A 23,399-nucleotide genomic window follows, 5' to 3' on the forward strand; every position below is an offset into this window, starting at 1 on the left:
GGGGTAGTTTCAATTCTTTTAGTTCTTTGGTAAATATTTCTAGTTCTGTTTTCTTCTGATTCTTTTATAGGTTTGTCCTATTTACATTTTGAACTGAGTTAACACTCATCTGTTTTACTTAACCGAGAAATTCCAGGGACTACAAAATGTCTCATGCTTTTTTGCCTAAGAATATATTAACCTATTATGTATAGGATTTCCTATGCAAATTTTAATGTGAGATTTGCTTTCATATCCTTTAAAAGGATATTTATATAGGGGCACCTGGGTAGCTTAGTGGGTTAAGTGTCAGACTCTTGATTTGAGCTCAGGTCATGATCTCACAATTCGTAAGTTCAAGCCCCACATCGGGCCCCGCACTGACATTGTGGAGCCTGCTTGGGATTCCCTTTCTCTCCCTCTGCCCTTCCCCAACTTGTGCTCCTGCTCTCTAGCTCTCTCTCTCCCAGAATATATAATATCTCAGAGATATTTATAAAAATCTCAGGATATTTCTATAGAGCCGGAAGATTCTATTTATTTACAAGTTTTGGTCAAGTCTTTTTTGGTGACCACCCAAAATGATAATCACTAAATACTTATTAAGTATATTTCTGTGCCAGATCAGATACTGTGCTAAGTGTTTTAATTCCCATGAAAACACTATTCTTACCCCTGATTTAGAATCAAGAAGAGAGACTTGAAGAGATTCAATAACTTGCAGAAAGGGAACTAGGCAAGACTCACACTCAAACCTAAATCCCCTACTCGTCTGTTACACTCTAAAGAAACGTAAGTGGAATGAATCAGCAGTCATAAGAGAGGAACTGTTTTAATCCATCAATTGCTGCCCTCTTGCCCTTGGCTCTGAGTGCAAGAGTTGCCCCCTGGGGGTGAAGTCATAACTGACCTGGTAATGAAGAGGCTGTGGAATCCAGCTGACTGTGATCAAATTTGGCTTTATCACTTGCTAGCTCTGTAGTAGTGAACAAGTTTCTTAATCCCTCTGAGCCAAGTTTCCTTATCTATAAAACGAGATTATTCACAGGATTGTATGTTTTGTGGAGTAGGTAAGTGCATTGATTCTGGAACCAAACTGTTGAGGTTTACATCCTAACTTGTGATTAACTTTGTGACTTAAGATAAATTACTAAATCCTTCTGGGTCTTACTCTTTTCAACTATAAAAGGAAAATTATAGAACTTCCTAGGGTAGTTATTAGGATTAAATGAGTTAATACATGTGATGTGCTTACCATGGTTCCTAGCATAGTAACACTAGATAAATGTTAGGAGCTGTTATGAGTATTACTAGAAGTAATGCATGTAAACTCTTAGGACCGTGCAAGCAGATGATGTTGTCATTACCTCAGGGTGCCTGTCTTCTCTGCCTTCCTTCCCAAGTCAGCCAATTCATCTTATATTTGACATTGCCATATAATGTAGAACTAGTCTCCAAGGGCAAGAATATTCCTTCTGCATGGATGGTCCAAGGAGTCATGCTCCATGTAGACCCTGGACTGTAGTACATTTTACCCTTAGGATTTAACTGGAAGTAAACCAATATCATATTGGGTAGATCCAACCATAAGTGAATCCCTTAGTCTATACAGCAATCCATGTGAGAGAAAAACATGGCAGCCAATGCAACTACTTTAACATGACTGAGATCTCGGTGGTGTTTTACACAAGTTGTAAGTTGAGTAAAGTCTAAAATTATCAGGTTTTGTAAGTGTTTTAAAGATTAATGGTTCTGGTCCAAGATGGCGACATAGGGAGACCCTGAACTCACCTCCACAGACACACCAAATCTATGTTTATAGAGTACTTCCTCCTAAAGAAGATCTGAGGGCTGACTGAACAGCTTCTGCACAATACAAGACCACATACAGAATGGCACAGTAACAAAGGGAAACCCTAGCCGACACTGTGAACTGTAGTGGGGAGGAATAGTACTGAGGGACTGTGAGGAGATTTGTCTGCCCTGGGACACACAAAAAAGCCACACTGTAAAAGTGCAACTAGAATATACAGGAACCAGCCCTACAACACTGTCAAATGGCAGGGAGCTACTGGAACTCTCTCCAAGTCAGAGAGGCTGATGAACACTATGGTTCACATTCCTCCTCCAACTTGATAGTATGGATGAGAGCAGGGTCTGAGTGACCTAGCTGGCCTTCTGCCTCATTGAGCCCCAGACCCCTAGTCTACACCAGCCCAGTTGTCCCACTAAAGCAGCTCCACAACAGTGCAGAACAGGACACCCATGGTCACCTCACTACAGCTCCGGCTGCTTTGCCAAGGTGACACAAGTACAAAGCACACTGGAATACTTCAGGCCCACATCACTTCAGTTCCAAACGGTTTGCTAGGGCATCCTAGTGCTCTGGGAACACCTGGTCCATACCCATCTCCACATCCTTTGCTCTGCTAGAGCAACTTGTATGCTGAACCCTCCCATACTGTGGCTTGCACCCACTTCAGCTTCAGCTATCCTGCCTGAGCATCCTCTGTGCAGAGAGCCCTGAGGTCACCCCAGCCCATGTCTACATTTCAGTTTCAGCTATCCTGCCAGGATTCCCTCTGTGCAGAGAGCTCCAGGACCCACTAGCTGGTATACACTTCTCTTTCAGTTGTGCTACCAGAATACCTTCTTTGTGGAGAATCCAGGGACCTCCCTAGCCTATGTACACTTGAGCTGTCCCACTGGGGCACTTTCTGTGCAGATGGTCCTAAGTCCACCTCAATTCATGCCCAGTTTAGCTCTGGCATCCCACCAGGGCAGTCCCAGCATGGAGTGCCCTAGGACCCCCATTGACACCAGCTACAGTTCCAACCAGCCAAAGTTGCCAGATACAGAGTCCACACAGGGAATGACCATACACAAGACCATTCCTTCAAGTTTAGGAAAAATAGCTGTTCTACCTAATTCATAGAAACAAACACAGAAAGTCAGGCAAAATAGGGAGATAGAGGAATGTGCTCCAAATGAAAGAACCTCAGAAAAAAAACTAAATGAAATGGAGTTAAGTAATATGCCTGATAAAGGGTTTAGAGTGACGATCATAAAGATGTTCACCAGATTGGAGAAAAGAGTGGAAGAGGTCAGTGAGAACTTCAACAAAGACAGAAAATATAAAAGAAAACTATCAGAGTTGAAGAATACAATTTCTGAAATGAAAAATACACTAGAGGGAATCACCAGATTAATAGATGCAGAAAAACGGATCAGCAGTCTGGAAGATAGGGTAATGGAATGCACCCAAGCTGAAGAGCAAGAAGAAAAAAAGAACTTTAAAAAGAGAGGATAGGTAAGGGATCTCTTCAACAACATCAAGCAAACAAACATTCACATTATAGGAGTCCCCGGAGGAGAAGAGGGAGGAAGGGAGGGAGAGAGAGACAGAGAAAAGAAAAGAAAGAAAGAAAGAAGCAGAACACTTATTTGAAGAAATCTCTATTTCAGGGAAGGAAACAGCTGTCCAGATTCAAGAGGCACAAGAGTCCCAAAGAAGATGAACCCAAGGAGGTCTGCACCAGACACATCATAACTAAAATGTTAACAATTAAAGAGAGAATTTTAAAAGTAGTGAGAGAGGGGTGCCTGGGTGGCTCAGTTGGTTGAGCATCCGACTTTGGCTCAGGTCATGATCTCACAGTCTGTGAGTTCAAGCCCCACGTCAGGCTCTGTGCTGACAGAGCCTGGAGCCTGCTTCGGATTCTGTGTCTCCCTCACTCTATGACCCTCCCCCACTCATGCTCTGTCTCTCTCTCTGTCAAAAATAAACATTAAAAAAATTAAAATAAAATAAAGGTAGTGAGAGAGAAGTAATGTGCCACACAAGGGAAACCCCATAAGGCTATTGGCTGATTATGGAGTTGAAATTTTGCAGGCCAGAAGGGAGTGGCATGATATATTCAAAGTGCTGAAAAAAAAATCTCTAACCAGGAATACTCTACCTAACAAGGTTATCATTAGGAATTGAAAGAGAAATAGAGTTCCCAGACAAATAAAAGTTAAAGGACATCATCACCACTAAACTAGCATTACAAGAAAAGTTAAAGGGACCTCTTGAAGTGGAAAAGAAAAGGCCATACTTAGAAGAAAATTATGAATATCAAGATATAAAATATGACAACATATAAATAAAATGGGGAAAGGAGTAAAAATAAATATTTTAGAATATGTTCAAACTTAAGTGACCATCAACTTAATATAGGCTGCTATATACTTAGGATATTATAGATGAACCCCATGGTAACCACAAACCAAACAACTATAATAGGTACCTATAACATAGAAAGCCAAGCAAAACACTAAAAGTCATCAATCATAAGGGAAGAGAGCAAGAGAAGAACAGAGAAGAACTACAAAAACTACCAGAAAACAATAAACAAAATGGCAATAAGTACATACCTATCAATAATTACTTTAAATGTTAATGGTCTGAATGTTCCAATCAAGGACATAGAGTGATTCCATGGATTAAAAAAACAACACCCTTCTATATGCTGCCTACAAAAGGCTCACTTCAGACCTGAAGACCAATACAGACTTCAAGTGAAGGGATGAAAAAAGATATTCTATGCAAATAGAAACAAAACAAAAACAAACAAAAAAAACTTGGGTTAGCAGTACTTGTATCAAACAAAATAGACTTTAAAATGGAGACCATAACAAGTGACAAAAGGAGCAATACATAATGATAAAGGGATTAATCCGAGAGGATAGAACAATTGTAAGTATTCATGCATCCAACATAGGAATACCTAAATACATAAAGCAAATATTAACAGATATAGAGGGAGAAATGGACAATAAAATAATAATAGTATACAATACAATATATACACAGTAATACAAAAATAGTAGAGGACTTTAACACCCCACTTACATCAATGGATAGATTATCCATGTAGAAATCAATAAGGAAACCGTGTCTTTGACACATTAGACTAGATGAACTTAACAGATACATACAGAACATTTCATCCAAAAACAGAATACACATTCTTTTCAAGTGCACATGGGGCATTCTCCAGGATAAATCACATGTAGACCACAAAACAAGTCTCCACAAATTTAAGAGAATAGAAAATTATACACATATCTTTTCCAACCACAACAATATGACACTAGAAATCAATCACAACAAAAAACTCTTAAAAACAAACACATGAAGACTAAATGATATGCCACTTAACAGTCAATGGGTCAACAAAGAAATCAGAGAGGAAATTTAAAAAAATACATGGGGACAAATAAAAATGTAAACACAATGGTCCAAAATTTTGGAGTGAAAGTACTTCTGAGGTAGGTTCATAGCAATACAAGCCTTCCTCAAAAAAAAAAAAAAAAAAAAAAAAAAAAAATCTCAAATAGTCTAACCTTACACCTAAAACAATGAGAAAAAGAATAAAGCCCAAGGTGAGTAGAAGGAAATAATGAAGAGCAGTACAGAAATAAGTGAAAGAAAATCCAGAAAAGATCAAAGAAACCAAGAGCTACTTCTTTGAAAGATAAAATTGATAAGCCGTTAGTCAAACTCCTCAAAAAGAGGTCCCAAAACAGAAATGAGAAGAAGTGTCAACCAGGCAATTAGAGAAGAAATTAAAAAATATATGGAAACAAATGAAAATGAAAATACAACAATCCAAACGCTTTGGGATGCAGTGAAGGCAGTCCTGAGAGGAAAATACATTGCAATCCAGGCCTATCTCAAGAAACAAGAAAAATCCCAAATACAAAATCTAACAGCACACCTAAAGGAAATAGAAGCAGAACAGTAAAGATACTCCAAACCCAGCAGAAGAAGAGAAATAATAAAGATCAGAGCAGAAATAAACAATATGGAATCTAAAAAAACTGTAGAGCAGATCATTGAAACCAAGAGTTGGTTTTTTGAAAAAATAAAATTGATAAACCTCTAGCCAGGCTTCTCAAAAAGAAAAGGGAGATGACCCAAATAGATAAAATCATGAATGAAAATGGAATTATTACAACCAATCCCTCAGAAATACAAGCAATTATCAGGGAATACTATGAAAAATTATATGCCAACAAATTGGACAACCTGGAAGCAATGGACAAATTCCTAAACACCCACACATTTTCAAAACTCAAACAGGAAGAAATAGAAAGCTTGAACAGATCCATAACGAGCGAAGAAATTGAATCAGTTCTCAAAAATCTCCCAATAAATAAGAGTCCAGGACCAGATGGCTTCCCAGAGGAATTCTACCAGACATTTAAAGCAGAGATAATACCTATCCTCAAGCTAGTCTAAAAAATAGAAAGGGAAGGAAAACTTCCAGACTCATTCTATGAAGCCAGGATTACTTTGATTCCCAAACCAGACAGAGACCCAGCAAAAAAGAACTATAGGCCAATATCCCTGATGAATATGGATGCAAAAATTCTCAATAAGATACTAGCAAATCGAATTCAACAGCATATAAAAAGAATTATTCACCATGATCAAGTGGGATTCATTCCTGGGCTGCAAGGCTGGTTCAACATTCGCAAATCAATCCGTGCAATACATCACATTAATAAAAGATAAGAACAGGGGTGCCTGGGTGGCTCAGTCAGTTGGCGGCCAACTTCGGCTCAGGTCATGATCTCGCGGTCCGTGAGTTCGAGCCCCGCGTCAGGCTCTGTGCTGACAGCTCAGAGCCTGGAGCCTGTTTCAGATTCTGTGTCTCCCTCTGTCTGACCCTCCCCCATTCATGCTTTGTCTCTCTCTGTCTCAAAAATAAATAAACGTTAAAAAAAAAATTTAAAAATAAATAAATAAATAAAAGATAAGAACCATATGATCCTGTCAATCGATGCAGAAACAGCATTTGACAAAATTCAGCATCCTTTCTTAATAAAAACCCTCGAGAAAGTGGGGATAGAAGGAACACACTTAAACATCATAAAAGCCATTTATGAAAAGCCCACAGCTAACATCATCCTCAATGGGGAAAAACTGAGAGCTTTCTCCCTGAGATCAGGAACACGACAGGGATGCCCACTCTCACCGCTGTTGTTTAACATAGTGTTGGAAGTTCTAGCATCAGCAATCAGACAGCAAAAGGAAATCAAAGGCATCCAAATTGGCAAAGATGAAGTCAAGCTTTCACTTTTTGCAGATGACATGATATTATACATGGAAAATCCGATAGACTCCACCAAAAGTCTACTAGAACTGATACATGAATTCAGCAAAGTCGCAGGATACAAAATCAATGTACAGAAATCAGTTGCATTCTTATACAGTAATAATGAAGCAACAGAAAGACAAATATGGAAACTGATCCCATTCACAATTGCACCAAGAAGCATAAATTACCTAGAAATACACCTAACCAAAAGATGTAAAAGATCTGTATGCTGAAAACTATAGAAAGCTTATGAAGGAAATTGAAGAAGATATAAAGAAATGGAAAAACATTCCATGTTCATGGATTGGAAGAATAAATATTGTTAAAGTGTCAATACTACCCAAAGCTATCTACGCATTCAATGCAATCCCAAAAATTTGTATGGAACCACAAAAGACCCCGAATAGCCAAAGTAATTTTGAAGAAGAAGGCCAAAGCAGGAGGTATCACAATCCCAGAGTTTAGCCCCTACTACAAAGCTGTAATCATCAAGACAGCATGGTATTGGCACAAAAAGACACACAGACCAATGGAATAGAATAGAAACGCCAGAAGTAGACCCACAAAAGTATGGCCAACTAATCTTTGACAAAGCAGGAAAGAATATCCAATGGAAAAAAGTCTCTTTAACAAATGGTGCTGGGAGAACTAGACAGCAACATGCAGAAGGATGAAACTAGACCACTTTCTTACACCACTCACAAAAACAAACTCAAAATGGATAAAGGACCTGAATGTGAGACAGGAAACCATCAAAACCCTAGAGGAGAAAGCAGGGAAAAACCTCTCTGACATCAGCCGCAGCAGTTTCTTACTTGACACATCCCCAAAGGCAAGGGAATTAAAAGCAAAAATGAACTATTGGGACCTCACAAAGATAAAAAGCTTCTGTACAGCAAAGGAAACAATCAACAAAACTAAAAGGCAACCAATGGAATGGGAAAAGATATTTGCAAATGACATATCGGACAAAGGGCTAGTATCCAAAATCTGTAAAGAGCTCACCAAACTCCACACCCATAAAACATAATCCAGTGAAGAAATGGGCAGAAAACATGAATAGACACTTCTCTAAAGAAGACATCCAGATGGCCAACAGGCACATGAAAAGATGCTCAACGTCGCTCCTCATCAGGGAAATACAAATCAAAACCACACTCAGATATCACCTCACACAAGTCAGAGTGGCTAAAATGAACAGATCAGGAGACTATAGATGCTGGAGAGGATGTGGAGAAACGGGAACCCTCTTGCACTGTTGGTGGGAATGCAAACTGGTGCAGCCGCTCTGGAAAACAATGTGGAGGTTCCTCAAAAAATTAAAAATAGACCTACCCTATGACCCAGCAATAGCACTGCTAGGAATTTACCCAAGGGATACAGGAGTGCTGATGCATAGGGCCACTTGTACCCCAATGTTTATAGCAGCACTTTCAACAATAGCCAAATTATGGAAAGAGCCTAAATGTCCACCAACTGATGAATGGATAAAGAAATTGTGGTTTATATACACAGTGGAATACTATGTGGCAATGAGAAAGAATGAAATATGGCCTTTTGTAGCAACGTGGATGGAACTGGAGAGTGTTATGCTAAGTGAAATAAGTCATACAGAGAAAGACAGATACCATATGTTTTCACTCTTAAGTGGATCCTGAGAAACTTGGCAGAAGTCCATGGGGGGAGGGGAAGAAAAAAAAAAAAGGTTGGAGAGGGAGAGAGCCAAAGCATAGGAGACTCTTGAAAACTGAGAACAAACTGAGGGTTGATGGAGGTGGGAGGGAGGGGGGCTGGGTGATGGTTATTGAGGAGGGCACCTTTTGGGATGAGCACTGGGTGTTGTATGGAAACCAGTTTGACAATAAATTTCATATTAAAAAAAAAAAGCCTGCCATATTTTATTTCCTGGGCAAGACATCAAGTTTTTATAAAAAGAATAAAATGCTGAGTATGCATTCCAGCCATAAAAAAAAAAAAAAAAAGAAATGAGAAGTAATTGCTAACAGCACAGAAATACAAAGGATTATTTTATTTGTATGTATGAAGAATTATATGCCAACAAATTGGATAACCTAGAAGAAATGGATAAATTCCTAGAAACACACAATCTTCCAAAACTGAATCAGGAAGAAACAGAAAATCTGAACAGAACAGTTACTAGTAATGAAATGGAATTGGTAATTTAAAAACTCCCAACAAATAAAAGTCCAGGATGGATTAACAGGTGAATTCTATGTAACACTTAAAGAAGAACGATTACCGGCACTGTGCTGACAGCTCAAAGCCTGGAGCCTGCTTCAGATTCTGTGTGTGTCTCTCTCTCTCTCTGTCCCTTCCCCACTTGTGCTCTGTCTTTCAAAAATAATGTAAAAAAAAAAAAAAAAAAAAGATTACCTATTCCCCTCAAACTATTCCAAAAAAATAGAAGAGAAAGGAATGCCTGCAAGTTTATTTGATAAGGCCCGCATTACTCTCATACCAAAACAAGACAAAGACTCTACAAAAAAAGGAAAATTACAGGCCAATATCTCTGATGAACATAGATGCAAAAGTCCTCAGGAAAATATTAGCCATCCAGATTCAACAATACATTAAAAGGATCAGTCAGCATGATTTATTCCAGGGATGCAGAGTTGACTCAATATTTGCAAATCAATGAACTTGATACATCACATTAATGAAGATAAAAATCATGATCATCTCAATCGATACAGAAAAAGCATTTGACAAAATTCAACACCCATTCATGGGAAAAACTCTCATCAAAATGAGTTTTAAGGGTACATATCTCAATAAAGGCCATATATGGCAAACCCAGAGCTGATATCATACTCAATCATGAAAAACAGAGCTTTTCCTCTAAGGTCAGGAACAAGGATATTCTACTTTTGCTACGTTTATTCAACATAGTACTGAGAGTTTTAACTACAGCTATCAGATAAGAAATAAGAGGTATCTGAATTGGTCAGGAAGAAGTAAAATGGTCACCTTTGCAGATGACATGATACTAAGAAAACTCTAAAGACACTCAAAAAAACTACTAGAACTGATAAATGAATTCAGTAAAGTTGCAGGATATGGAATTTGTATACAGAAATTTGTTGTGTTTCTATACCCTAATAAGTAGCAGAGAGAATTAAGCAAACAATTCCATTTATAATTGCATGCAAAACACTAAAATACCTAGGAATAAACTTAACCAAGAAGAAAGACCCATTCTTTGAAAACTACAAAATATTGGTAAAAGAAATTGAAGATGACAGAAACAAATGGAAAAACATACCATGCTCATGGATTTGAAGAATTAATATTGTTAAAATGTCTATACTACACAAAGCAATCTACAGATTTAGTGCAATCCCTATGAAAATACCAACAGCATTTTCACAGAACTAGAATAATTCTAAAATTTATATGGAACCATAAAAGACCACAATAGCCAAAGCTATCTTAAGGAAGAAAAAAAAGCTGGAGATATTACAATCCCAAATTTCAAGATATACTACAAAGCTATAGTTATACAAACAGTATGGTTCTGGCACAAAAATAGATGTAGATCACTGGAACAGTACACAGAGCCCAGAAATAAACCCACCACTTATATGGTCAATTACTCTACAACAACAAAAATAAGAAAAGACTATGGGGAAAAGACAATCTATTGAATTTATGGTGCTGAGAAAACTGGACAGCTACATGTAAAAGAACAAACCTGGACCACTTTCTTACACCATATACAAAAATAAAATCGATTAAAGACCTAAATGTGAGACCTGAAACCATAAAAATCCTAGAGGAAAACATAGGCAGTAATGCTTTGGGCATTGGCCTTAGCAACATTTGTCTGGCCAGTTATGTTTCCTCAGGCAAGGGAAACAAAGACAAAAATGAACTATTGGGACTACAGCAAAATAAGTTTGAGGGAAATCATCAACAGAATGAAAAGGCAGCCTACTGAATGAGAGAAGGTACTTGCAAATGATCTATCCAATAAGGAATTAATATTAAATCATACAAATAACTTATACAACTCAACATCAAAGACATAATCAATTTAAAATGGGCAAATGAATGGACATTTTCCCAAAACCATACAGATGGCCAATAGGTATATTAAAAGATGCTCAACAGGGGCACCTGGGTAGCTCAGTCAGTTAAGCGTCCAACTTCAGCTCAGGTCATGATCTCACAGTTGGCGGATTCAAGCCCCACATCAGGTTCTGTGCTGACAGCTCAGAGCCTGGAGCCTGTTTTGGACTCTGTGTCTCCCTCTCTCTCTCTGCCCCTCCCCCGTTCATGCTGTCTCCCCCCCAAATAAACATTTAAAAAGAGATGCTCAACATTACTAATCATCAGGGAAATGCAAATCAAAAACACAATGAGATATCACCTTATACCTGTCAGAACGGCTACAGTCAAAAAGACAACTGTTGGTGAGGATGTGAGAAAAAGGAACACTTGTGTACTTTTGGTGGGAATGTAAGTTACTTGGAAAACACTATGGAGGTTTCTCAAAAAATTAAGAATAGAAATACCATGATGCAGTAATTCTACTTCTGAATATTTAACACCCCCCTCCCAGGAAATGAAAACGCCAATTTGAAAAAATATATGACCCCTATGTTTATTGCAGCATTATTTACAATAGCCAAGATATGGAAGCAACCTAAGTGTCCATCAATAGATGAAGGGATAAAGAAGAAGTAGTGTACACACACACATACACACAATATGGAATATTAATTCAGCCACAAAGGATGAGATCTTGATATTGCAACAATATGCATGGATATAGAGGATTTTATGCTAAGTAAAATAGGTCAGATTAAAGGCAAATACCATAGGAATTCACTTATATGTGGAATCAAAAACCAGGACAGACCCATAAATACAAAGAACAAGCTGATAGTTGCCAGAGGAGAGATGGATGTTGGGGAGGGATGGACGAAGAGAAGTGAAGTGGGAGAAACAGGCTTCCAGCTAAGGAATGAGTAAGTCATGGGGATAAAAGGTACAGCATAGGGAATACAGTCAATAATATTGTTATAGTGCTGTATGCTAATTGCACTTGCGGTGAGCATAACGTATAGACTTGTCAAATCCCTATGTTGTACACCTAAAACTAATGTGACATTCTGTGTCAACTATATTTCAATTAAAAAAAAAGATTTTCAGAAAAATTTGTCTTCTGGGAATAGAAGAGTTTCCAAATGGTCTAATTTAGCACTGTATTTTAGTCATGTCTTTGCCTTGGTGCACGGCTAGTAACCAGTGTAACCATACTTTTACTTCTGTAAAACTTGATTTCACTCTCAGTGCTTCTAAACTTTGCAGCCTCACAGGTTTGATTCTCAACTTCTCTATTCTTTCTGAGAACCACTGTTTTAGGCTCCTCTCTCAAGTAAGAGATTATCTAGGAGCAGAAGAGGAGGAGAGAACAAGGAAAGTAGAGGAAAACAGATGCCCTGGGCAACAGTGTCCAAGATTGGTGCTGAAATTTTGTTGGTGGAGATTCTTCCTCACTTGCATTTTCTCATAGCTTCTGCCATAATCTTAGTTAAAAAAAAAAAATCCCTGCAAATTTGCTATGCTTAAGTAAAAGTGGTAGAAAGGCTTCTGGGTAGCTCATTCAGTTGAACATCCAACTCTTGCTTTCAGCTCAGGCCATGATCCCAGTGTTGTGGGATCAAGCCACACATCAGGCTCTGTGCTGAGCATGGAGCCTGCTTAAGATTCTCTCTCTCTCTCTCTCTCTCTCTCTCCCTCCCTCCCTCCCTCCCTCCCTCCCTCCCCTCCCCACATTCCTCACCCCCATTGATGCTCACTCTAAAAAAAAAAAAAAAGTGGTAGAAGTGTGATACCATTGCCAAACATAGTAGTATCTAATTAAACAGATTTTGGTCAGTCAATAATTACTGAGTACCTACTATGTGCCAGGCACCATACCAAATGCAAAGGATACACTAAAAACAGACAAGTCATTGCTCTAGTGAACATTGTATTATAGACACAGGAGGCAGCCAGTCAACATGCAAATTAACGAATATTTTAGGTAGGGGAAAGTACAATGAGATCAATAATATGGAATAATGAGGACAGGGACTAGAAAGAGCTAATTACTTCAGAATACTCAGAGAATGTCTCCTTAGGTGACATTTGATATCTGACACCTGGATAATGAGAAGGAGCCAGCTATGCAAAAATCTCTGGGAAGAAATTCCTAACAGAAAGGAGACACTTGGCATTTGGGGGCACTTGGCAAAGAACAGTGTGACTACGTCCTAGATACAGGAGACAGTGATAGGAAGGGAGGCAGTTGAGACCAACTTTGGAGACCCATATGGGCTAGGGACCAGGTGTGCTGGTCATTGTTCAATGACCAGCTCTCTGAACGCACTTCTGATATGAATGTTGGTTGACATACTTCCCTTTACAGTAATAAGGTGAAAGTGAAATCATAAAGAAATGTTGTCAGGACATCACTCATTTTTTAAATTATTAGTGACTTTGCTGAAATGATAGTTTTTTAATATTAGAGGATTATTTACTCAATTTTTGTGCCGTTTACTACATAACAACTAAAGGCACAACATGCTTTAACGTTTAATCTTCATTATTAATTTCTCCACCATTTTCATAGGTCTAGACAATCAGGGGAAAACAACTAAAGCCCTGATCTGTAGCTGTGCCAATATCTGTGGTGTAAGTAGTCACTCTTTTACCCACATGAGGCCACTGAATGTGGGACCGGGAAGGGATGCAAAGTAACACACCATTATATGGTATTGTGTTAAAAAAAGAATTGTTTTTCAAGAAATACTTACTAAGTACACAGTATGGGCCAAACACTATTCCATTTGCTGGGGCCAAAGTAATGAACAAAACCAGATTTAGAACCAGACCTTCACATAACTCTTTCACAATGTGTTAAAACATGGTCTTAAAAAATAATAAGCCATAATTATGTAGCTTCATTAACTAAGATGTATTCTAATTTTTCAAGAACAAAAGTTTTACCATGAATAAAATTGTTCTTAAAACAATGTTTTTCATCTTTTTTCTCTCATATTTTTAATTTTAGTTTTTGTGTTTTATAATACACATAATATATTGGTATAAGAGTAGATATATAAAGTGTATGCCCATGAAAGGGCTTAAAATTTTTTTCATAGCATGCACAATAAAAAATGTTTGAAGGCCACTGCTTTAGCAATTAGATAAGTAACAGACGAGCCTCGGGGGTGCCCCTAGGAACATCTCTGCATTTTTAATAGGCCCCTAACCTGCTAGTAAGGAAGAACATTTCTGTGTTGTATTAGGTCCAGTGGGAGCTAAGTGGCCATTATGCAATAGATTATGAAGTACCAAATTGGACACCCTGAGTATACTCTCCGCCTTAGGATCTCTTGTGAACACCACACAAGAGCCAAGACATGTAGACCAGCTGAGAGAGCCTTAAGAAACATTTCAAAGGATCCGTCCCCTAATAAGGCAGACCCCACAGCATGATCAGTGGCAACATGAAAGATTTAAGAAGGCAGTTTGATAACATGCTTTACCATAGCAAAAGTTTATTCCTGAATTGAGAAGGTGCCAGTATGGAAGAGAAGATTGAGCCTGTCAAGCCTATAACTCAGGCACCTACCCAGATGGCCCTGAAGGTTTACCAGCCTTCTATCTCTGAAATAGAATACCAGCAGCAACATGAGGCCACCCTACTGGAAGGAATGGAGAATGCAAGCCTAGTGGTTTGGATCCAGAACCATTAAAACGCAGGCAACACTTCTTTCCAAGAAATCTTCCCTTTCTGGTTGGGTTAAGTCCCAGGTAGCTACTTTTGATAGGTAACCCATTAATAACCCTAAGCTCTTTGCTGCACCGTATCACAATAATTTTTTGTATTTGCATCTCACACTAGAATGAGAGTTTCATATGTTTCTATGACGTGTGACACATTGTAGACACTCATTTACTGAAAGCTTAAATGACCATCTTCTTGGGTTTTGTTTTGTTTTCCCTGATTGACCACATAATTGCTCTCAGATCCACAACAATGAAGAATCCAGTGAATTAATCTACATTATAATGTTTTTGTTTCACCCAAAAAGCAATCTAAACATTTTAAAAGATTTGACCCCAAGAAGTTTCAGTCACGAGAGTGGGGCCACCATGATGTAATTAGTGCCCATGTAAGAAGAAACAGCCGAGAGTTTACTGTCTCACATAGTGAGGTGGTAGGAGTCTACAAGCCAGAACAAGAACCCTCACCAGAACTCAGCTATGCAGTCATCCTGATCTCAAAATTCCAGCCTCCAGAGTTGTGAGGAAGTAAGTCTGTTGTTCAAGCCACCCAGTCTGTGATGCTGTGTTATGGGAGCTCTGGCTAAGATAGGCAACAACTTGAATTTGAACATAATTCTCATGAGAAGTCAATCTGGAAAGGCTCTGCAGTGGGAACCAAAGGAATCTGGGTCTGGTTGAAAAAATCTGTGTTTATTGAATAGGCATTTTAAAATTTGGCTGGAAATATGGAACTACAAGTCGTAAGTTGGTGGTAGGACTCTACCTTGTCTAAATTCTATGCCACCTTAGATTTTTTTGTTTTAGCCTTTGTGGAATTCTAGAACTGGATATATACATTCTTGAAGGATTTTTCTTAGATAAGGGCACCCAAGTAAGTGCCAAGAGAAAGGGCACTTTCTGTGTCTAGTCTCTTAACCCTTTGCAAACACACAAAAAGGAAATAAGATGCTCTCCATGGACTGCATAGTATGTTACAGTATTGTGAAGCATGATTCCATTACAGTATTTGAAAATACTAAATCTTAAGCAAAAAGACCTACATATAGCCTAGGTTAAAAAAAAAATCCAAACAGCATTTTTAAAGAATGTCATAATCAAGCTTTAATCTTCCTACATGATTTCTAAATGGAATTATTTTATTTTAAGGTAGAAACGTATAGAAGAGACAGGGAAGATTTTGTTTCTTTTTAAATAAATTTGGATAATCTTCCTGGAAAACTATATCTATTTCAATTGCTATATTAGAACTAATTCACATTTGAATTTTGTGATGAGTCAAAGAAAGTGGCTCTGCCTGGCAACAACCATGTTGGTAGACAGGCTTTTGGACAGAGCAGAAGGGGCCTGAAGTCTGAATTCAGTAGGGGCTGTTTAACACCTGTGCAACTGGAAGCAAATTCCTCAATATTTGAAGAATATATTTAGAGAGATTTTAAAGAGGTAATTAAGGTCAAATGAGGTTATGGAGTGGACCCCTAATCCAGTTTGGCCAGTTTCCACATAAGAAGAGGCAGAGACACCAGGGATGTGCACACACAGAGAAGGGGCTCTATGGAGACAATGAGAAGTGAGCCATCTACAAGCCAGAGAGAGAGGCCTCAGGGAAACCAAACCTGCCGATACTTTTGTATTGGACTTCTAGCCTCCAGAACCGTGAGAAAATAAATTTCTGTTGTTTAAGCTACCCAGTCTATGTATTTTGTTATCGCAGCCCTCGCAGACTGATCCAGTGGGCATAAGAATAATACCACCTCACAGGAGTTAGGATTACATGTGGCTGATGCTGTACTTGGCTCCTAGTAGATGCTTGATAAATGGAAGCCATTATTTGTGGCTCCGAAAGAAGGAGGACAAAATAAAATTCTCTTCTTCAGCAAGAAAATCAGTAATTATTTAAAATCTCTATGCCACTTTGATGGGGCACCTGGGTGGCTCAGTCGGTTAAGCGGCCAACTTCCGCTCAGGTCATGATCTCTCGGTCGGTGAGTTCGAGCCCCGCATCGGGCTCTGTGCTGACAGCTCAGAGCCTGGAGCCTGTTTCAGATTCTGTGTCTCCCTCTCTCTGACCCTCCCCTGTTCATGCTCTGTCCCTCCCTGTCTCAAAAATAAATAAAATGTTAAAAAAAAATTTTTTTAATTAAAAAAAAAAAACTCTATGCCACTTTGAGTAAATGCCTAATTTAATCTGAATAATAATCCTGTGCAAACCATCTTCATCTTGCACACGAGGAAACTGAAGCCTTCAAAGGCTATGTAATTTGTCTAAAGTCACATAGAAAGTGGCAGAATCATGAACATGGCTTTAAAATCTGTATTCTTCCCACCATGCCATACTACCTACGAAAGCAGCTTCCTAGATGCCAAAAGGTTACTAATGAAAGAGATGCATTCTAGATGTGTGCAGCAGACACACAGCAAGGGGTTGGCTTTTGTGGTGGAATGTATTCCTGCCCACACACAGATGCCTGCAGTCAGAATCAAATATCTTTTCAAAAGAGACTTTTTAATCTGCTCAAGCACTTGAACCAAATATTCACTTAATATTCCAGAACTCTGTGCCAAAGGCATACGGCTAATTTGGCCTAAGGAATAGTAAGGCCATGTGTTAACAATTGTATGGCCTTTCCTTGCAGTGCCTGGTTTGAGGACAACTGAATGTAGACAGATAACTGGGTCAGGATAAGGTAACTGCAAAATTGAACCTTGATTGGCCACATGTGTGGGTGGGTTCCCACACCTGTATTCTACCTTAGCCAAGGAGAGTATCAAATGAAATAATTATATTTTACAAACACACAAAATCGAATAAAGATACAATTTTATTTTATAAAAATATTAAAAAATATATTTTTATATTTTATAGTTGCTTCTAAATGTTCTTTCCGGTAATAATTAGCCCATGGGATTATGTTTTAAGATCACTTCCTATTAATGAGGAAAGCTCATACTAAAGGTGTTTTTCTTCGTGTTTACCATGACACATCACTTACATTTAAGCTTTTAAATTATTAAGACTATTTTTAGAGCAGTTTTAGGTTTACAGTGAAATTGAAAAGGAGGGACAGAAGTCCTCTAGAACTGATACATGAATTCAGCAAAGTCGCAGGATACAAAATTAATGTACAGAAATCAGTTGCATTCTTACACACTAATGAAGCAACAGAAAGACAAATAAAGAAACTGATCCCATTCACAATTTCACCTGAATCATAAAATACCTAGGAATAAACCTAACCAAAGATGTAAAACATCTGTATGCTGAAAACTATGCAGAGCTTATGAAGGAAATCGAAGAAGATGCAAAGAAATGGAAAACAATTCTGTGCTCATGGATTGGAAGAATAAATATTGTTAAAATGTCAATACTACCCAAAGCAATCTACACAGTCAATGCAATCCAAACCAAAATTGCACCAGCATTCTTTTTGAAGCTAGAACAAGCAATCCTAAAATTTGTATGGAACCACAAAAGACCTTGAATAGCCAAAGTAATATTGAAGAAGAAGACCAAAGCAGGAGGTTTGCTTTGTCATCAAGACAGCATGGTATTGGCACAAAAATAGACACAGACCAATGTAATAGAATAGAGACCAAGTATGGCCAACTAATCTTTGACAAAGCAGGAAAGAATATCCAATGGAAAAAAGACAGTCTCTTTAACAAATGGTGCTGGGAGAACTAGACAGCAACATGCAGAAGGTTGAAACTAGACCACTTTCTTACACCATTCACAAAAACAAACTCAAAATGGATAAGGACCTGAATGTGAGACAGGAAACCATCAAAACCCTAGAGGAGAAAGCAGGGAAAAACCTCTCCGACCTCAGCTGCAGCAATTTCTTACTTGACACATCCCCAAAGGCAAGGGAATTAAAAGCAAAAATGAACTATTGGGACCTCACAAAGATAAAAAGTTTCTGCACAGCAAAGGAAACAATCAACAAAACTAAAAGGCAACCAACGGAATGGGAAAAGATATTTACAAATGACATATCGGACAAAGGGCTAGTATCCAAAATCTGTAAAGAGCTCACCAAACTCCACACCTGAAAAACAAATAATCCAGTGAAGAAATGGGCAGAAAACATGAATAGACACTTCTCTAAAGAAGACATCCGGATGGCCAACAGGCACATGAAAAGATGCTCAACGTCGCTCCTCATCAGGGAAATACAAATCAAAACCACACTCAGATATCACCTCATGCCAGTCAGAGTGGCTAAAATGAACAAATCAGGAGACTATAGATGCTGGAGAGGATGTGGAGAAACGGGAACCCTCTTGCACTGTTGGTGGGAATGCAAACTGGTGCAGCCGCTCTGGAAAACAGTGTGGAGGTTCCTCAGAAAATTAAAAATAGACCTACCCTATGACCCAGCAATAGCACTGCTAGGAATTTACCCAAGGGATACAGGAGTACTGATGCATAGGGACACTTGTACCCCAATGTTTATAGCAGCACTTTCAACAATAGCCAAATGATGGAAAGAGCCTAAATGTCCATCAACTGATGAATGGATAAAGAAGTTGTGGTTTATATACACAATGGAATACTACGTGGCAATGAGAAAGAATGAAATATGGCCTTTTGTAGCAATGTGGATGGAACTGGAGGGTTCCAGTGAAATAAGTCCTACAGAGAAAGACAGATACCATATGTTTTCACTCTTATGTGGATCCTGAGAAACTTAACAGAAGACCTTGGGGGAGGAGAAGGAAAAAAAAAGTTAGGGAGAGAGCCAAACCATAAGAGACTCTTAAAAACTGAGAATAAACTGAGGGTTGATGGGGGTGGGAGGGAGGGAAGGGTGGGTGATGGGCATTGAGGAGGGCACCTGTTGGGATGAGCACTGGGTGTTGTATGGAAACCAATTTGACAATAAATTTCATATTAAAAAAAAAAAAAGGAGGGACAGAGATTTTCCTTGTAGTCCTACCCCCACACATGCACACACCTCCCCCATTACCAACCTTTCCCACCAAAATAGTACATTTGTTACCAAGGATTAACCTACACTGACACATCATCATCATAATCACCCAAAGTCCACAGTTACCTTGGGGTTCACTCTTGGTATTGTATATTCTGTGGGTTTAGACGAATATATAATGACATGTATCCATCATTATAATATCATACAGAGTAGGGACGCTTGGGTGGCTCAGTTGGTTAAGCATCTGACTCTTGATTTAGACTCAGGTCATGATCTCAGGTTTGTGAGTTTGAGCCCCATGCCAGGCTCTGCACTGACAGCGTGGAGCCTGCTTAAGATTCTCTCTTCTCTCTCTACCTCTCCCCTGCTCACTCTCTCTTTCCCTCAAAATAAATAAACATTAAAAAACGGTTTAAAAAATATATACAGAGTAGTCTCACTGCACTGAAATCCACTGTGTTCTGCCCTATTCATCTCCTCTTACCCCCTACCACCACCCCTGGCAACCACTGATCTCTTGCCTCCATGTTTTAGTTACACTTAAACTTTTAAAAAATGTTTATTTATTTTGAGAGAGAGAGAGAGAGCACAAGCAGGGGAGGGGCAGAGAGAGAGGGGGGCGGAGAGAGAATCCCAAGCAGGCTTCTTGCTATTAGTGCAGAGCCCAATGCAGCCCCATGAACCATGAGATCATGACCTGAACCGAAATCAAGAGTCAGAAGCTTAACCAACTGAGCCACACAGGTGCCCCTAGTTATACTTTAATTTAAAAGAGTCACTAGGAAGTAGCCTTTTTATGCTAATTTTTGAAACTGAACTTAAGATTTATGGAAAAACCATTTCTCATGATTGGCTATGACACACTCTAGTGAGGTTTCATTGTAATGTTCTCTCTGATTTTGTGTGTTTGAGATTTTCCATAATAAAAACTTTTTAAAAAATAAGCCAGATTGACATTAAAAACATTATTTCTGCCTGATTCTAACATAAATGTTACAGATTCATACTTTGAAAAAGCTTGTAAGATAGGAATATTCATGTGTCTCTGCTTGTTAAGTCAAGGGCTGATGCAGAACGGATGGCTACTACCAAATATCTTGGGTGTTTCCTGAACCTAATAAGATAACCATGCAGGAGTACACCCAGAATCCCATTGGCTCCTTGTGCAAGTGTGGCAGATGCTGTCAGTACACCATGACCTGTCCTCTTAGCACCTACCACTTCAAGGGCATGGCACCTTGTTTCCAATGTCGAACCTCTGTTAGACTCTACTAGACCTTCTCCCTTATTTAGAGACAGTTCTGCCTATACTAGCTAGGGGCAGACCTCAAGTGCTAGGGAATGAATGCTGCCTGTGAGCATCCCTCATCCAATGCCTAAAGGGAGCTGATGGATAAACTTCCTAGCTCTCTTTTCCTTCAGATTACTTAGTTCTGAGGCTCTTGTTCTACATTTTTATTTCCCAAATACCCCCCGCCCAGATATAACGTTGGTTTTCCAAAGTGGCAGCTTGCTAGAGAACATGTCCTTTATTAGCTTCCTCCTCTTCCCTGTCTCATCCTACTTCCCTACCAGTGTTCCTGGGATCACCTCTCAAATATGCTTCTTGTACCAGAATCCTTGTCTCAGGCTCTGCTTCTGTGAGAATTTAACCCAAGACAGCAAGATATCAAGCTGAGAGACCTAGCCCTCAATCTGAAGAAAATTTTCACAAAGGATTTTGAAAAGATGTCCTGTAAACGAAGACAGTGTTTGGGTTAATATAAAATTTCCTCCCTCTTCAAAAATCATGGAGTAGGCTATACTTGAATCTACCCTTTGGAGCTGATGTAAATAGTTTGATGAGGATTGGGGCTGATGACCCCAATATTTAGGTAAAAATCTAAAGAATTCTTGAAATAAGAGGTTTTTTATGGGATTAAAACAATACCTTAGATAATTGATTGAATGGATTACAGTGGATGGAATTACATAATCCCAACTAAAAATGTGTCAATGAATAAATATTCACAGTGAGGATTGTGAGACAGATTAAGTTGGAAATTTGGTTGGCAACCCTGTTGTTAGAGAAGAATCACAGCAAAATGCGAGGTTCTGTGTGATGAAATTCCATATGAATGTGACACTTTTTTAAACCTACATTTTTAGTTGAATAGAATATTTTTAGTCGGTATCATTTGTAAATTTGCAAGCTAGTGTCATCAGAAATGCCAGACTCAGTGTATGTAAGCTTTTTTACTTTTGACTGCTATCTAGTTTTAATATTAATAAAAACCTCGTTTTTACCACTTACCATAATTCCTTTATGGTATCTTGGATGTTATAAAGAAAGAACTTGGTAGGATTCCCAGGTTTGTCATTTATCTACTGGGGTTGATTATGGTGCCAATAAGCAGAATAGGGAGTAAGTGATAAAGATGTGGTTTGGCTGCATAATATTCCAGTGTGTGTGTGTGTGTGTGTGTGTGTGTGCACGTGTGTGTGTGTATCTCCCATCTTCCTTATCCATTCATCTATTGATGGACACTTAGGTTGCTTCCATATCTTGGCTATTGTAAATAATGCTGCGATGAACATGGGGCACATATATCCTTTCAAGTAAGTATTTTTTTTTCCATTGGGTAAGCAGTGAAATTAACTAGATCATATGGTGCTTCTGTTTTTAAGGTTTTGAAAAACATACTGTTTTCTACAGTGGCTGTACCAATTTGCATTCCCACCAACAGTGTATGAAGATTCCTTTTTCTCCACATCCTCACCAACACTTGTTATTTCTTATGTTTTTGATTCTAGCTATTCTGACAGATGTGAGGTGGCATCTCATTGTGCTTTGGATTTGCATTTCCCTGATGATTAGTGATGCTGAGCATCTTTTCATGTGTCTGTTGGCCATCTTTAGGTCTTCTTTGGAAAAACGTCTATTTAGGTCCTTTGCCCATTTTTAAGTTGGGTTGAGGTTATCAGACAAAATGAATGAAAGGGAGTGGAAAATACAGGCTTCCAGTCTTGGAACAAATAAGTCATGGAATAAAAGGCACAGTATAAGGAACACAGTCAATGATATTGTAAGAGCATTGTATGGTGACAGATGGTAGCTACTTGTGAGTATAGCATAATGTTTAAACTTGTGGAATCACTGTGTTGTACACCTGAAACAAAAAAAAATTAAAGGAAATATCTGGATTGAGAATAGAAGAGACAACTTATAATTTAAGGCATCTGTGGACCATGGAGGAGGTGATGTCTGATAGGTGATGAGTACAATGTCCTATACACGGTTTACAAGAGCTAAATCTATCTGTTCCCTGCTTTGTTGTCAAGCCACACCCCCATCACAGACCATGCCTTCACCCACATCTGACACTCTCTGCTCTGGGTTTACACTGGCTGTTCCCTGTGACTGAAACACCTTTTTGTATTCCTCCCCCTCCGTCACCCAGACAACTCATGTTTGAACACCTTCTAAGACAGAGCACTCACAGCTCCACCCTTTTCTGCTGTGACTTTGGCATTAACTCAGTTTCCTGAGACAGTG

General features: G+C 38.7%; 1 protein-coding gene across 1 annotated transcript in view; it reads left to right on the plus strand.

The window, feature by feature from the left end:
* Window positions 1-23,399, plus strand: part of BMAL2 (basic helix-loop-helix ARNT like 2) — a 125,938-nt gene that overhangs the window by 82,371 nt on the left and 20,168 nt on the right. The window lies entirely within an intron of this gene.

Source organism: Panthera uncia, chromosome B4 (genome assembly GCF_023721935.1).
Source record: "Panthera uncia isolate 11264 chromosome B4, Puncia_PCG_1.0, whole genome shotgun sequence".
Taxonomy (NCBI): Eukaryota; Metazoa; Chordata; class Mammalia; order Carnivora; family Felidae; genus Panthera; species Panthera uncia.